At 46.9% G+C, this 14,359-nt stretch overlaps 1 protein-coding gene across 2 annotated transcripts in view; it reads left to right on the top strand.

Moving 5' to 3' along the window:
* The window catches only part of LOC135366616 (heme transporter FLVCR2-like), a 70,739-nt gene that overhangs the window by 9,028 nt on the left and 47,352 nt on the right, over positions 1-14,359 (top strand). Inside the window, exon 1 of one of the 2 annotated variants that reach the window (XM_064599404.1) lies at positions 13,622-13,747. The exons of the other annotated variant lie outside the window; for it this stretch is intronic. The gene's annotated coding sequence lies outside the window, so the exon portion shown is untranslated. Of the gene's footprint in view, positions 1-13,621; positions 13,748-14,359 lie in introns of those variants that run through there. 2 annotated transcript variants of the gene reach the window in all.

The following is a 14,359-nucleotide window of genomic DNA, read 5'->3' as shown; positions in this document are numbered from 1 at the left end:
TATGCGATTGGGAGATAAAGCGATTGAATGCTCGATATCAGGGTGAATGACAGTGGCGGTAAGCGTCAACGAAAATTGTGTTGAAAAACGAACTGACATATATAGACTGACAGAAATGGCTGACATTTTTTTGTCTGACAAGACTGACCCTTGTTTCCAACAGAGCACCTGCTCCTTTCTAACTGAACGCCCAGATGCCCATATTCAGTGCGTTGACTGTATCTTGAAAAATGGGCCGTGTTCTAATGCAGCCTTCTCCACGGACTGCATACGTAAGCAGCTCAGGCCAATGTCAGGTGACTAGGTTTCCTTCTGCCAGCAGCTGTATTGCAGCGAAACGAGCAAACGGACAAACAAAATGACGACAAAATGGCTACGAGTATTCGTCTTCCAGCGCTCGTCTGTATTTTGTGTCGTCTGCTAGCACCATAATGACTCCATCTGGCTGCTGCAGCTGTGTCTTCTGCTTCTTGTCGTCTGCTAGCAGCACCGCTTGGAGCGCTCTCTTCTGCGTTTTCTTCCCCGATACCTTCTTGGCGCGTGCTTTCCTGTCCTCCGACAATCTCCCCCGATAAAGTCGCTCGTGCGGACACCCGGATACTGATAACGACACCGCCGTCTCTCAGGAGAAGGAGAGGAGGTAACCTTACGAGTATCACGCCACCTGTGTGTGTGTCGCTGGGTGACACGTGGAGCTCTACTTTCGTTTTCAGTCGCTTTGTAACATTCCTGTGATGTAAACGTGTGAACCTGTGAACGTAACATTCCTGTGATGTGACTTGCACGTGCGCGAACCAATCACCTCCGTCGACGAGATATGGAAGTATGCACGTTCGACGATCTTGCCCTTCGATCTGATATCTCTTGCAAGCTCAGCAATTTTATACTGTTTTTCTCCGCGCATATCATGTTCTTGATATTTGATATCGCATGACGTGCATGGATGGAGTCTGTCTGCGACTTTCTTTTTTTTGGATCAGAAGAAAACATTAAAACGGCATTTTTTTCTCGTTGCATGTCGCGTGGGCATGCGCGCAGCACATGTATCATGTTATTTTTCGGGGTAAATTCCTTTGCAGGGTTCGGAGGAGGAGAAAAAAATAATTTTCGAAATTTGTAATTTGAGGTGAAATCATGTACTATTCGTGTATTTGGGTGTTATCGGGTGCCCTTTTTCTTTCTGTCCAGCAAGTGACGCTCAGTTAAAGTAAAAAAAAAAAAAAATCGTGAAACATACGCGCTTCTCACGAATTATGCCCTCAAGCTAGGAAGTTGTGCTGTAACATCCAATGCGCTTTGCATCGTTTACTGCAGCGCAAAAATAACATTTTCATCTGACATGCGCATATATTGCTACTAAACAGTGCACATGATACAACGTGATACAGGATCAGAACAAATTCGAGGAGAAATCGTGTTTTATCAGAATTGGTCCCAAACTGATTAGGGGTGTGGTGGGGGTGGGGGTGTAATGATTGGGAAGAATCGGGTGGTTGAACTCGAAAAGGTCAGACCCCTAGCATATGGCTCCAGTTGCTCCGCGGGGCTAGCACGGAACGGAACAGCAAAAAATATAGGTCTAAATAATGTCACAGTTTTAGTAACAAAAACATTGTGCGGAAAACTACATGATCGGCGCCATTAATATGACGCTTTTTTTTTTTTTTTTTCACGTAGTAAAAGTAATTCTCTGAGATTTTAATTTAAAGAAGTTTAGTTTCTTGAATAGAAGTTCGAAATTTTTAAAGTCAATGTAACTCTTTTTTTGCTAGAACCAGAAAGCACTTGCTGGATTTACTCCATTCCGTTACAAAATACCTTACGAATTAAATTTTCTTCAAGTTAAGCTCGATAAAATTATTTGTTCAGCACGGCAAATGTTCCCTACAGATATATGCCGTTGAGCTACATTCTTCCCTATAGCGTGCTTTTTTTTTTAAATTACGATTTCTTACGTGGTACCTGAAACACCCTGCGTGCAAGGTGAACCGTTCCGCCACAGGATAAAAGCGTTTGTGAATAGGGTTGCCACCTTTCGCAGTAAAAAATACCGGCTGAGGGAGAGGAAGTGGAATAGAGGGAAAGGGGGAAATGTACGCGGGAAAGGGAAAGTAATCGAGGGGTGGACAGTATATATAGAGAGAAAGGACGAGCGTACTGGCTCAAGACAACAATGATAATAATAATAATGAGTAACTAAAAAACGACTGGTGACTACGGAGTTGGGTCTGTGCTCCAGATTTATTCAAGCTGCAGCGGAATGTTGAAAGGAAAACCCCGTAAGAGCCCCTATGAAAGGTGTTGTGCCACAAATACCGGCAAAATGCTGCCGGTATCACCTTCCTACCGGCAACCGGCAGAGAGAGCAAATAACCGGCCGTGCCGGTAGAATACCGGCCTGGTGGCAACCCTATTTGTGAAGTGCAACAAATCCTCCCGTTTTTTAGGGAGAAACAGCGAGAGATAATCCAGTATCTCTCCAAAACCGTGGCTCACCAAAACACACGCGGAAACGAGCTGTGCTTAGATATACGCAACAGCTTATATACGACAGGTGCTATACTCGTCGCCCCCCCCCCCCACCCCCTGCAACCACTCGAGTCACTAAATAAGCTTGTTTAGTGACTGTACAGGGTGTCCCAGAAAACGTGTCATTGAATTATAATAAAAAAACTACGCCACCTAGAATCATGCGGTCAACGGCATTTGTTCTTGTTAGGTTTTTGCCACCTTGTAAAGTTAATGTCATGTACCCCAAGTTTAATTATGCAAATATTTGCGAACTGAACTCCGAAATTTGCCAAGGGAAGGTCACTTTTTTTTCCCCACCAATATGAAGAGCGTGCCAAATTCACTCAAATTCGTGATAATTGACAATGATATTCACGAGCTATCCCATCCGAAAAAATAGCCGAATATCATGCTTTTCGGAGCACCGGACCATAACGCGCGATGTCTTTCTGAGCGCAATCGCTCGCAGTCCGACGAAAGGAGGTTCCGAAGCCAGCCCACACAGTGATAGTAGAAAAAGTAACAGTTCCTAAAATTGGGAGAGGGAAAGCATTATCCCAGCGAAAGTCGGACGTGATAAGCCGTGCCTGCGTTATCTCTTTCTGCGATGCCGGGGTGGGCTGGGTTTCCAACCTCCTTTCGTCGGACTGACACAGGTTGCGCTGAAAAATTCATCGTGCGCTATTCTGTGCGACCTCCGTAGAGCATAATGTTCGGCTATTTTTTTCGATGAGATAGCTCCTGAATATCCCTGTCAATTATAATAAATTTGAGTAAATTAGACACGCTCTTCACATTGGTGGGGTAAAAAAGTGACCTTTACTAAGCAAATTTCCGACTTAAGCTCGCAAAAATTTACATAGACTTACGTTACACGACATTCACATGAGGAGGTGGCAAAAACCCAGTAAGAACAAATACCGTTGACCGCATGACTCTAGGTGGTGTAGTTTTTTTATTATAATTCAATGACACGTTTTCTGGGACACCCTGTATATCGTTCACCTTCCAGACGTATCTCGCGGACCCTCAAAATGGCCGTCTGCTTATTTGACGACAGGAGACTGATGCAGCAGCAGGCCATGTCTGCATCAATGCGCGCCGCGGATGTCCTAATTCTCCCTCTCTGGCGCTGCGCCCGTCGCCATGCTAACCTCCGTCCCCACCTCCCCCTGTCGCAGTGTCCTACTGTCGGGGGAAGGTGGGGCAGGGCCCCAGAGTATCGATCCACGCCTGGCTCCATATAGCTTTGCGCATGTCGTCTCGGACGATACGGCATCGTGTAAGTATAACAGAGAAGTGGGGGGGCCTCTTGCTGTGGCCTTTTTCATTGCGCCAATATTTCCGTCAGCGTGGCTTCGATTGAATCGCAGCGATGACTAGAGGATGGATGTTATGAACCTCGTTGTATGTTTCGTAGTAACATTGCTTTGCGGCTTGATTAAAGTGGGACACTCCGCAACAAAATCACCACAAAGGTCGTGGCGTATCCGTAAACTTTTGGGTGTCACGAATAAGTGTACGAAATAGCTCGTTCCGAAACTGCGCAGATTTTATTTAGACGAATTTAGTACGAAGCGAGCGCTTCGCCTCTGTGAAGCTAGAGTGCACTGAAAATCAACACACTGCTGACATCATCCGGCAAGGGGTAATGGAGGCTTCGTAGCAGACGACAATGCTGGGTGTCGTCACGGTATCCTCCTCCTCCGGACCAACGCCGTACAGAAGGCCTGCTCATTGCCCCTCTTTTCTGCCTCATTGCCTCCACCTTTCTGCGAATTCAAGTACCCGCGAATAATTGCAGCTCACCTGGAACCTGTAGACCTAAATATTTAAACAGAAAATCAGTTTTGAGAAAGATTGGGACCGTTTTGAGCTTTATTTACAAGTTTTTCCATTTAGTACGCGGTGACGTTGAATTACAACTCGCAGACGACGGTGGTTCGTCTTCATGGCCACGACCGCTGAAAGAACGTCCGTGATTGGCTACGGCTTTCGAAAACACGATCCTCGTTGGCTGACTCTTAATTGGTACGTCATGACGACGAATAAGCAGGCTTTCTCTACCTATAGGTGGTGTTGGTAGAATGCGGGCTCCATAGCAGACGACAATGCCGGGTGACGTCACAGTATCCTCCTCCGGACGCTTCTGCTGTGCGCATTTTGGTTTCGGTCTGGTATTGTCGTCATTTACGAATTAATTACTCGCGCGAAATGAATGCGAATGTTGTATTCGGTATCAAGGGGATGGTTCGTGTTCGGTATGGTGCTCACCTAATTTTTTGGGGATCCACGCGAAGTCTCCGTGGAGGGCATGCTGCATGACTGCAAGATACGTTTCATAAGATACCTCTTTCCGTGCCAAGTGTGGATACTTTTAAGCTGAAGTGTTTACGCGTGGAAGACGATAACGGTATTTACATACCGTTCGCGGTGCTATACAGGGACTCTTCTTTACGATAAACGGTGTAGATGGGACTCACGGACGAGACGATCACGTCGTTTTATTTTTATTTTATTTATTTCCAATACTGTTAGTCCCACGTGGGACCGATTTAGTTAGTAGTCTACTAGCAGAGCCTTGTTTTTAGGGATTATACCCGCTTTAACACCCGATGCGTCATCGTTGTTTCTGGTAAAACCCAGAAAACACCGAGAACCGAACTGTTCGGAGCGCGAACGCACACTCTTCTGTATGCTCGGCCCTGGCAACACGTGCGTTGTTCTTTTAGCTTTTTTTGTGTGCGTTCACGTAAAAAAATCTACTCTTTCCCACGATATCAACCTACTTTACACTGTTTTCCGGCTTCAAACATAATGCCTAATTTCTATGCCGGTTTAAAAAAAAACAAAACAAAAAAAAACAGAGAACGTAAACCCACAAATTATCGTATTCTTCTTTCAGACATTTATTATTACGTTACCATTTTAGGTTCGCGGGGCGCTGGGATCTTGCTCGCGTTTTTCTTCTCGCCTCTCGTCTCTTTCTCTCCTCCTTTCTTTCTTTGTCTTCCCTAATTGTCCTTTCGTTATACAGTCAAACTCCTTTACAACGAAGCTCAGGGGACAGCAAAAAAAATTCGCAGTAAAGGTATTTTCGTTAAAAAGGATGTCCATTATTGGACCTATAGGCTCCAGCGGGACCGCAAAAAACATTTGTTGTAGTGGTATTTTCGTTAAAACGGTGTTCGCTATAAAGGAGTTTGACTGTAGTATGCATAGCGCCGATATGCATAAACTATTTCGACATCCAGGCTCTTCCGATATCGCCCAACGTATTTTCGGGCGGCATTCCAGACAGACGATAAATTGTCGACGTACGGGTGAATCGTATCAGTGAATGACAGCTCTGGCACCGATCTCGTCGCCTGTGATCGGAACGATAACCGTCTCTCCATGCGTCAGCGGCAAGAGCGGAGATTTCCCCGGAGATCCGGAGATTTTCCCCGAGTTGGGAGATCGGAAGAATCTGACGCCGGAGAAGGATGGCCGCCTGGAAGAAAGGTACAGGTTGGGACAAAAGTTTACGGAACACGCACTTGTTCTTCGATGCAACACCCTAGCGGCTGGCGGAAGCGGGTGAGTTCACTGTTTCAAAGGGGTGGAAGCAGGTCCCCCAAACTCACCTCGGAAAAGCGTGCAATGAAGAAGGCCGCCACTGGATACCCCACTGTTGCCGTTCCGGATCACTTCAGCGCGCTAAGTTTAGCGGCAAAATGTTTTTGTTGTTTCTGCGAATGAATCTAGTCTTTGTATGTCCAAATAAAACGCGTATAACAACTTTCTGTGTCGTGTTTCACTTTTTGGTCCCGTTTTTAAGCGTGTTGAGCGATCGGAAGGATCTAGCGCACGGCTGCGTGCATCACATAGCGTACCTGTCGTACCAGGCGCCGCAGGCGCAGTCGTCCATTTCTCCTTCGGTGACTTGGCCTGGCTTGGATTGTGCTTCAACTGGATCTTTAGCGCGCTACAATCCAACGCAAGCCAACGTCTGGTAACAATGGGGTATCTAAGGGCGGCCTCCGGCATTGCACGCATCGGGATAGGAACAAATACATGGGAAAATGGCGACCTTGGGGGACCTGGGTGGAAGGGTGCGCTGCTAAGCGACACACCGCGGTATAGCTTCCACTGGAACTATACTACTGTGTGTCGGTAAGAGCGCACGCTTCCACCCCTCCGAAGCAGTGAACTCACCCGCTTTTGTCGGCCGCTAGGGTTGTCGCACCGATGAAAAAGCACGTCGCTCGCGTGTTCCGTAAACCTTTGTACCAACCTGTACTACAACCTTTGATGTAGCTCCAGATCGCGGGTATACATTCGTACTGTTCCGAAAACAAAAATAACAAAGACGGTTAAGAGCATCAACTGTTTACTATATACATAAAAAAACAAGACTTTCGTGCAGTAGGCTGCACTTCTTCAGGTTTGAGGACCTGTTACAAGTGGTGAAGCATATATCAAAAACCAAGTCACATGGTACAAGAGAAAAGGGTAAGGGTGAAGAGAACTACAAACGCAATACAAATATCAACAGAAATGAAAAACAAAACGCAATCAATAGGAAGTGGCTGGACAAGGTCTAGTAGTTCTCTTCACCCTTACCCTTTCCTCTTGTACCATGTGACTTGGTTTTTGATATATGCTTCACCACTTGTAACAGGTCCTCAAACCTGAAGAAGTGCAGCCTACTGCACGAAAGTCTTGTTTTTTATGTACAGTGAACCCTCGTTAATATGACCCTCGATAATCTGACATACGCCCTTTACGACCATGCTCCTGGGGAACAATGCAGTGAAACCTCTGCAAATCCCCCCCGTTAATATGACAATTCCGCATTATGACCAAAATTTTCGGGAACGACCATGGTCATAATAACGAGGGTTCACTGTATATATAGTAAACAGTTGATGCTCTTAACCGCCTTTGTTATTTTTCATTCTGCATCGCCGGAAACTTGTACATTGTTTTTTCTTCACGTTCTACGATGTTCCGAAAACGTTCATTTCGAGCGAAATTTTTCGTTCATATATACACGAGCGTCTTCATTCCGTATTTGCACCGCGAAGCAACTATGTGCGGCGAAAACGTGATTGATGAGAGACAACTGGAGTGAGTGGGGAACAGGGGGTTTAGTATGCATCTTAGGCCGACTTCAGCGTAAACCGTTCCGACATCCGTATGGAAAGTCTGCAGGAAACCCCAGAGGGAGCCTCAGACAGCACAGCCGGTGGAAGGATTCGAACCCGCTACCTCCCAATCTTCAGCGCGTGTTATTGCTACCACCACCAACGAAAGAATGCTATGTCCACCCGGCAATGCTGTTGGTTTTGAGACCTTTATCGGGTAATTTCCCATGTGGTGTGCTTTAAAAACCCTTCAGTGTGCCGCAGTAAATGTTGTTTGTGGGATTCGTACATTTCCTTCACTATAAGAGGTCACCGCCGGCCCTCGTGATGAGGGCTACAATCCCCATTTTTTTCTTTCAATCATCGTCATCATCATCAAGAAGTCACATTCTGTGACTTTTTTTTTTTTTGCCTCATACGGTCTTTCCAGGCGCGTCTTGAATAGGTGTGAGATGAGTGTGGTATGAGTTCACTTGGTGTGATTTGTTCTGGTACGAGTTATGCCGGTACACTCTAAGAAAAAAAAGGAGTAATTTTACTCCTTTTGGAGACTAAATGCATTGCCACAAAAGATAGTCCCTTTCGGGAGTAAATGCACGGGAGTAAATGAATGTCACGGTCTGCATGGAGACTGCATTTCACGTTCTGTTCTAAGAGTGCCAGGTACATAATTCGTGTGCATGCAAGAAAATACTTTGAACCAAACCGTCAACCGTGATATATCGAGTGATATAAAATATTGCGACATATATAGGGCATAGTTTGGGAAGAAAGAAGCGCTAAGTCTTTCTTACTCTGTGTCAGTGGAAAATTGCTAAGTTGGCTGAGTTATACAGCCTTATATCGTTCAAATTGACCAAGAGCCTCATATTTATGCGTAGACTGTTGCGTTCGGAAGACCACTTGCCAAATTCAGTGACAATTTGCAGTCCTGGGGAGTAAATGCGAGGGGAGTCATTGCTGTCTAGAGGACTAGAAGATGCCATTACTCCCCATTTTACTCCTTTTTTTTTGCTTAGAGAGTATGGGTTGTCTTGGTATGAGTTGTCCTGGTATGAGTAGTCTTGTTATGAGCTGGGGGGGTCTGTGTGAGTTGTCCTGGTATGTTTTTTTTTTTAATTCTGTGTTAGCGCCGCGAAGTAACTGTGGCTATGAGCGGCGTGCAGACGTGGACAGATGGAGAGAGGACAGCAGGATGGAGTGGGGGACAGGGGGGTTAGTATGCGTCCTGGGCCGACTTCAAGAGGAACTGTACCGACATTCGCCTGGAAAGTGTTCGGAAAACCCAGGGAAAACTTCAGACAGCACAGCCGATGACAGGATTCGAACCCGTGTCACCTCCCAGTCTTGGCGTAAAAAAGCGATCATCCTAACCACTACGCCACTGGAGCTGGTGTCCTGGTATGAGTTGTCCCGGAATGAATCGCCCTGGTATGAGCTGGATGGGCACCGATCGAAACAACCAGCGAAACACGCGAATCCGATCCGGATCGACCAGTGAGACACACGTTCTCTGCCGCGGAACAAAACAAGTCGCTCCAGACCTGCCAGTCGAGTTATTCGCCGTCAGTGGAGTATAGGAAAGAGCGCTCCATGGCAGCAGGGATCGGAACCGGCATTTTTTTCGGTCCGGTTCGGGTTCGGGTTCAGGCATATTGGTTCGGTTCGGGTTTAGCTCCGCTGAACCGAAATTATCAGCTTGAACCGGTTCAGGTATATCGGTTCGGTTCGGGTTCGGCTCAGGGAGAACCCCCCCACCCCACCCCCGCACATACACAGACAAAAAAAAAATCTGTCAGCGGTCGGGGCATTTACAGGGATTGGGAACAGTTACTTTTTTCGGCCTCGGTTTAACCGGTCCACGGGCAGTAATTTTGCTACATGCAAGCAAGCTTACGCTCACTGTACACGATTGTAAGAGAAAGGCGTGAGATAACCGTTCAGGTGAGCAAAAAAAAGGTCGGTCAGTAGTACAATTAATTCACCTCTGAACCGATTCCCGAACCGGTAACCGTATCAATTTTTTTCGGTTCAGTTCCGGTTCGGCTCAGGACAAGCAAAAAAATCGTTCGGGTTCGGTTCGGTTCGGGTTCGTCAGAAAATAACGTTTTTTTCCGGTTTTCGGTTCGGGTTCAGTTTCGGTTCCGATCCCTGCATGGCAGAGCGACTCGTCTGATCGAAAGAACCGGCGAAACACGTGAACCCGCTCCGGATCGACGTCGACCATAACGACCCTTGAGCACTGTATCTACAGTTCTACATCTTCTCGCCGCGCTGACTCGTCAGTGTCTTGACGACGCGCAATGTGTGTAAGGTTATATTGCAGCTGTCACAGGCAGAAATGCTGCAAATGATGCTCCAGTGCGAGATAGCGTGGCCATTTCTTTTAACGTTAGGCATTTGTCTCTGGGACGAAGCTAATGCCAAAGCATTTTATGGAGACACTCGACCAAAGGAGAAACGAAAGGGGGAGTCAGGAAAGATAAAATAATTCCTAATATGATAAAGACCATTCGAGGTTTAATGGCAATAGACCTCTCCCTGTTCGTAAACAAATGACGTCATAGTGTTCGACAGCGCCACAGTTTGGTAGAGTTGGAACTATGCTCGAAGCTAGGGGCGAACAAGGTCGCGTCCGAAAGCCACGGTCTTGATGGGATTACGATGGTCCCTGATAGGGGCACGACCATCAGTCCTAAGGCTTTTATTTCAATAGGAGTCAGCGAACAAGTTCCCATTCGTGGAACCCAGCCCTTCCATTCCGATTTGTTTCGGTTGCAGTTTGTTTACCAACGTCATGATGACGTTTCTCGGGTAGAGGTCTATAGGCCAGTGCGGATCCAGAATTTTACTGAGGAGGTCCCGTCTTCGGCAGTATGCGGCATCACTACCTAGGGTCAATGGACCTCTCCCTGTTTGTAAAGAAATGACGTCATTGTGTTCGACAGCGCCACCAATGTGATAGAGTTGAACTACGCTCTAAGTAGGAGCGAACAATGTTGCGCCCGAAAGCCACTGTCTTGAGGGGATTATGCGATGGTCCCTGAAAGGGACGCGACCTTGGGTCCTATTTTGCTTGCGGTAGGAGGCAGCGAACAACTGTCTATTCGATTTGTTTCGGTTTCAATCTCCCTACGAACGTCATAGTTGCTTCGCGGCGCTAACACCCAACATATATACCTACGAACGTCATGATGACGTTTCTCGGGTAGAGCACTATGTGACGACAGAGATTGAAGAGGGGGCCAGGACATCCGGGATACCACCGATTCGAGACAACACTATGTCATTATGTCTAATCAAATCTCAAATTATTTTCAATCACCTTTGTTTTCAATCTCGTTACGATTTGCTCTCGTACCCGCGTGAAACCCGCAAAAAGGGGATCGGATCATAATTACGTCGAAACCGAATACGCGAGAGTCAAATGCAACTCCGACGTCAAAGTCAGTCGACGTTTCCAGACTACCCATTTTTTTAAAGGTGCAATGAAGTGGCATTTAACGTGACTCGAAACCCTGTCCCATTCGTCAAGCTGTCCATGGGGGGCCACCGTACAAAATATTTTCCTTCTGTGGTATATTTATAACTGCGCAATCAACTTTATAAACACAGTCGGTGAAAGCAGCCGCAGACGGCCTACACGATCCCCCGCGACGTATACGCTGTGCAAGTGCGTCTCTGCGCATGAGAGGAGGCAGTGAGAGGGAAGAGGGAGGGCGCCGCCTTAGCCAATGGGGCTTCCCGAATGGAGTAACCGGGAGAGGAGATATGCGCAGGACGCTCGGTTACTTGCAGAGCGTATAGAGAAGACCCCGTGCCTTTTTTTTTTCCTCTTTGTTCTTTTTTCTCGGCTCACGCGGCCGATTATACCTACTTGAGCCAACCAACGCCACCTGGATACAGAAGGTCCGCTTATTGTCCCCACCCCCCCCCCTCGCTACGTGGCCATATAAAGCCAGAATAGACCTCTACTGGAGTAACGTCATCATGACTTTGATAGGCAGACTGAAACCGAAAGGAAAGCTTATTTAATGACTCTAGCTGCATCGTCTGAAAAGTCAACGTCGTAATCCTGTGCGGAATGTGGTTTGGTATTAGGACTTAGTTCGCGCTTACTTTGTATAGATAAACCACGTGCACTCCGAGAGAAACTCGTGCCTTTCAGGCTGCTTACGATGGAAAAGCCCGGTAGCCATCGTTAGAAATAGAAAAGACAGGGTTACCGGTAAAATGGTGCAGGACAAGGCCCTACAACTAATAATATATATTAATAATATATAGAACAAATAGGTTAATATATCAGACGGCTACGAAGTTGAATAAAAGTGAAATAATAAGACTTGGACTACAGATTACAGGAACGTTAACAAAAACTAATTTATTTAATGGGCAATTTAACACATAGATTAAAAAAAGAATGGTCGACGTTTCGACAGTGGCACTGTCCTGACGAAGACAGTGCCACTGTCGAAACGTCGACCATTCTTTTTTTAATCTATGTGTTAAATTGCCCATTAAATAAATTAGTTTTTGTTAACGTTCCTGTAATATGTAGTCCAAGTCTTATTATTTCACTTTTAATAATATATATTAATAGGATCAAAACTTTACAATACGAAAAACCATATTTAAACGTGGCTTTCTTGTGACTTCTTGATTTTTTGCAATAGTACGAGGGGCGTTCAAGTCAAACCGGGACTTTCTGTCTCCTGAGCGTACAAATGGCTCGCGCTACTTCTTTTTCATCATTTTCACACGCGACAGGCCTCCGCGTTCACCACGTAGTGGTCCAAAGTTTGTGCAAAACAGAAGACACGTGCTAGACAAGGTGGCCGACAACGAGGTGAGCGCGCACATCGAACAGCGGATTGTCGTGAAGTTTCTCGTGAATGAAGGCGTAAAGTCATCTGAAATTCACAGAAGACTTCAGGCCCAGTATGGCCACGATACACTTAGCCGCAGCAAAGCGTTTGAGTGGTGCATACGGTTCCGAGACGGCCGTACATCAGGGACGATCCCGGCCGGGGCGGCAGGGCCACGTGTCAAAGTTCCTGAGAACATCCAACTTGTGGAGCGCCTGCTCCTCCAGGACCGACGGATAACATGTCTCGAACTGGCTCGAAAGACGGACCTTTCTGTGGGAACGTTGAACACTATCATTCACGGACACCTCCAGTTTCGGAAAGCCGGGCCTCATCACCAAAGGAGCCCTCCTCCTACAGGACAATGCACGCCCGCATACCGCGCATCTCACGACACGCAGCTTACAGGAACTTGGCTGGGAGTTGCTACCACATCCCCCTTACAGTCCAGACCTCGCCCCCAGCGATTTCCATCTCTTCGGGCCACTGAAGGCGTTCCTTGGGGGCCGCCACTTTAGCTGCGACGACGAGGTCAAGAATGCGGTCCGATCATGGCTGCTACGCGTCGGTAAGGATTTCTACGCTGCTGGCATCCAAGCCCTCGTGGAACGCTGGGACAAGTGCATTAGTGCAGCCGAAGATTACGTTGAAAAAAAAAAAAAAAAAACTCATATCTCGCCTGTAAGTCCATTTTACTTTTGCGAAAAATGAAAAGTCCCGGTTTCACTTGAACGCCCCTCGTAGTTTCAGTCTACCAAATTGGCGGCGCTGTTGCTCCATCTGATGTCCATTTGTTTGTAAACATTGAGAGGTGCATAAACAATATATGGTGCCGCTACGCCCTTTGAGGAAACACTAGCGTTTCGTCCATTGGGAAACGATTTGCTAAATCAAATTATCCAGCAAATAGAGACCAATGCCCCCCAGTGATAACGAGACAGTTAAGAATCGACGTGCCTTACGCATCCAATACCTGCGTCCTTTCCAACACAAACAGTGGTCCGAAGCGGATCTATCTCGAGTGCTCTTCAAGAGCACTGTCAACACCGGCCTCCTTAAAGTCTCGGAAAGTTTTCTCTGATACACAAGCAGGAGTGATGCAATCACAGCTGTAGCGAAACAGCGTGGCTATACGGCTCGTGCGTGTTGACTTCGCTGATGGAAGTTGTGTTGAGCTAGGCTATGCGTGACTTATTGTAACCGTGTCCGCGTCAGTCACGGATGTGTCATGGTAACAGTCAGGTGAGAGTTTGATATAATTTCTTCCCGCAGTTGCAAGAGCAGCGTCGACGAATTCCAATGAACGTTGATGTGTGAAGAAAGCATCTCTTTCTCGTATTTGAGGAAACGCGGGAGGGCAGTGGACAGACAGGTCGGACTAGACGGTCGGACGTCTCTTTTTCGTTTTTTTTTTCCCGAAAAATTGGGAAAAATGGAAATAAACGCGGTTACTGCTGAGTCGAAGCATTGCCGGCCAAGCCACGGCGTACAAATGAGCTAGAAACTTCAGTAGTGTTCACCCTCTAGGCATAAATGCAGAGCAGAGCATCGCATGGGACTGCTGTCTACTCAGCGCTAGGTAACTGGAACAACCCGTCCACTCCGACCAGAACTCCGACATTACGTGAACGCGACGGTGATCGCTCGGAGCAGCCGACGGAGCTCTAAGTTCGTGGTTGTTGGCGGCAGATTAGAGGCACCCAAGGCACTGTTGGCGGGTTGGAACGCATGGAAGGCACGAAAATTTACATTTTTGAATTTTGTCGCCTGGAAATTTTGGGCAATTTTTCCGGAGACGAGGAAAAAACCCGAAAATAACTTTTCCCCCCAAAGTTTCCGGTTTTTTTTTTCCCT

This window comes from Ornithodoros turicata, chromosome 8 (genome assembly GCF_037126465.1).
Source record: "Ornithodoros turicata isolate Travis chromosome 8, ASM3712646v1, whole genome shotgun sequence".
Classification (NCBI taxonomy): Eukaryota; Metazoa; Arthropoda; class Arachnida; order Ixodida; family Argasidae; genus Ornithodoros; species Ornithodoros turicata.
The sequence above is the reverse complement of the archived record's forward strand: the minus strand, read 5'-3'. Positions and strand labels throughout refer to the sequence as shown.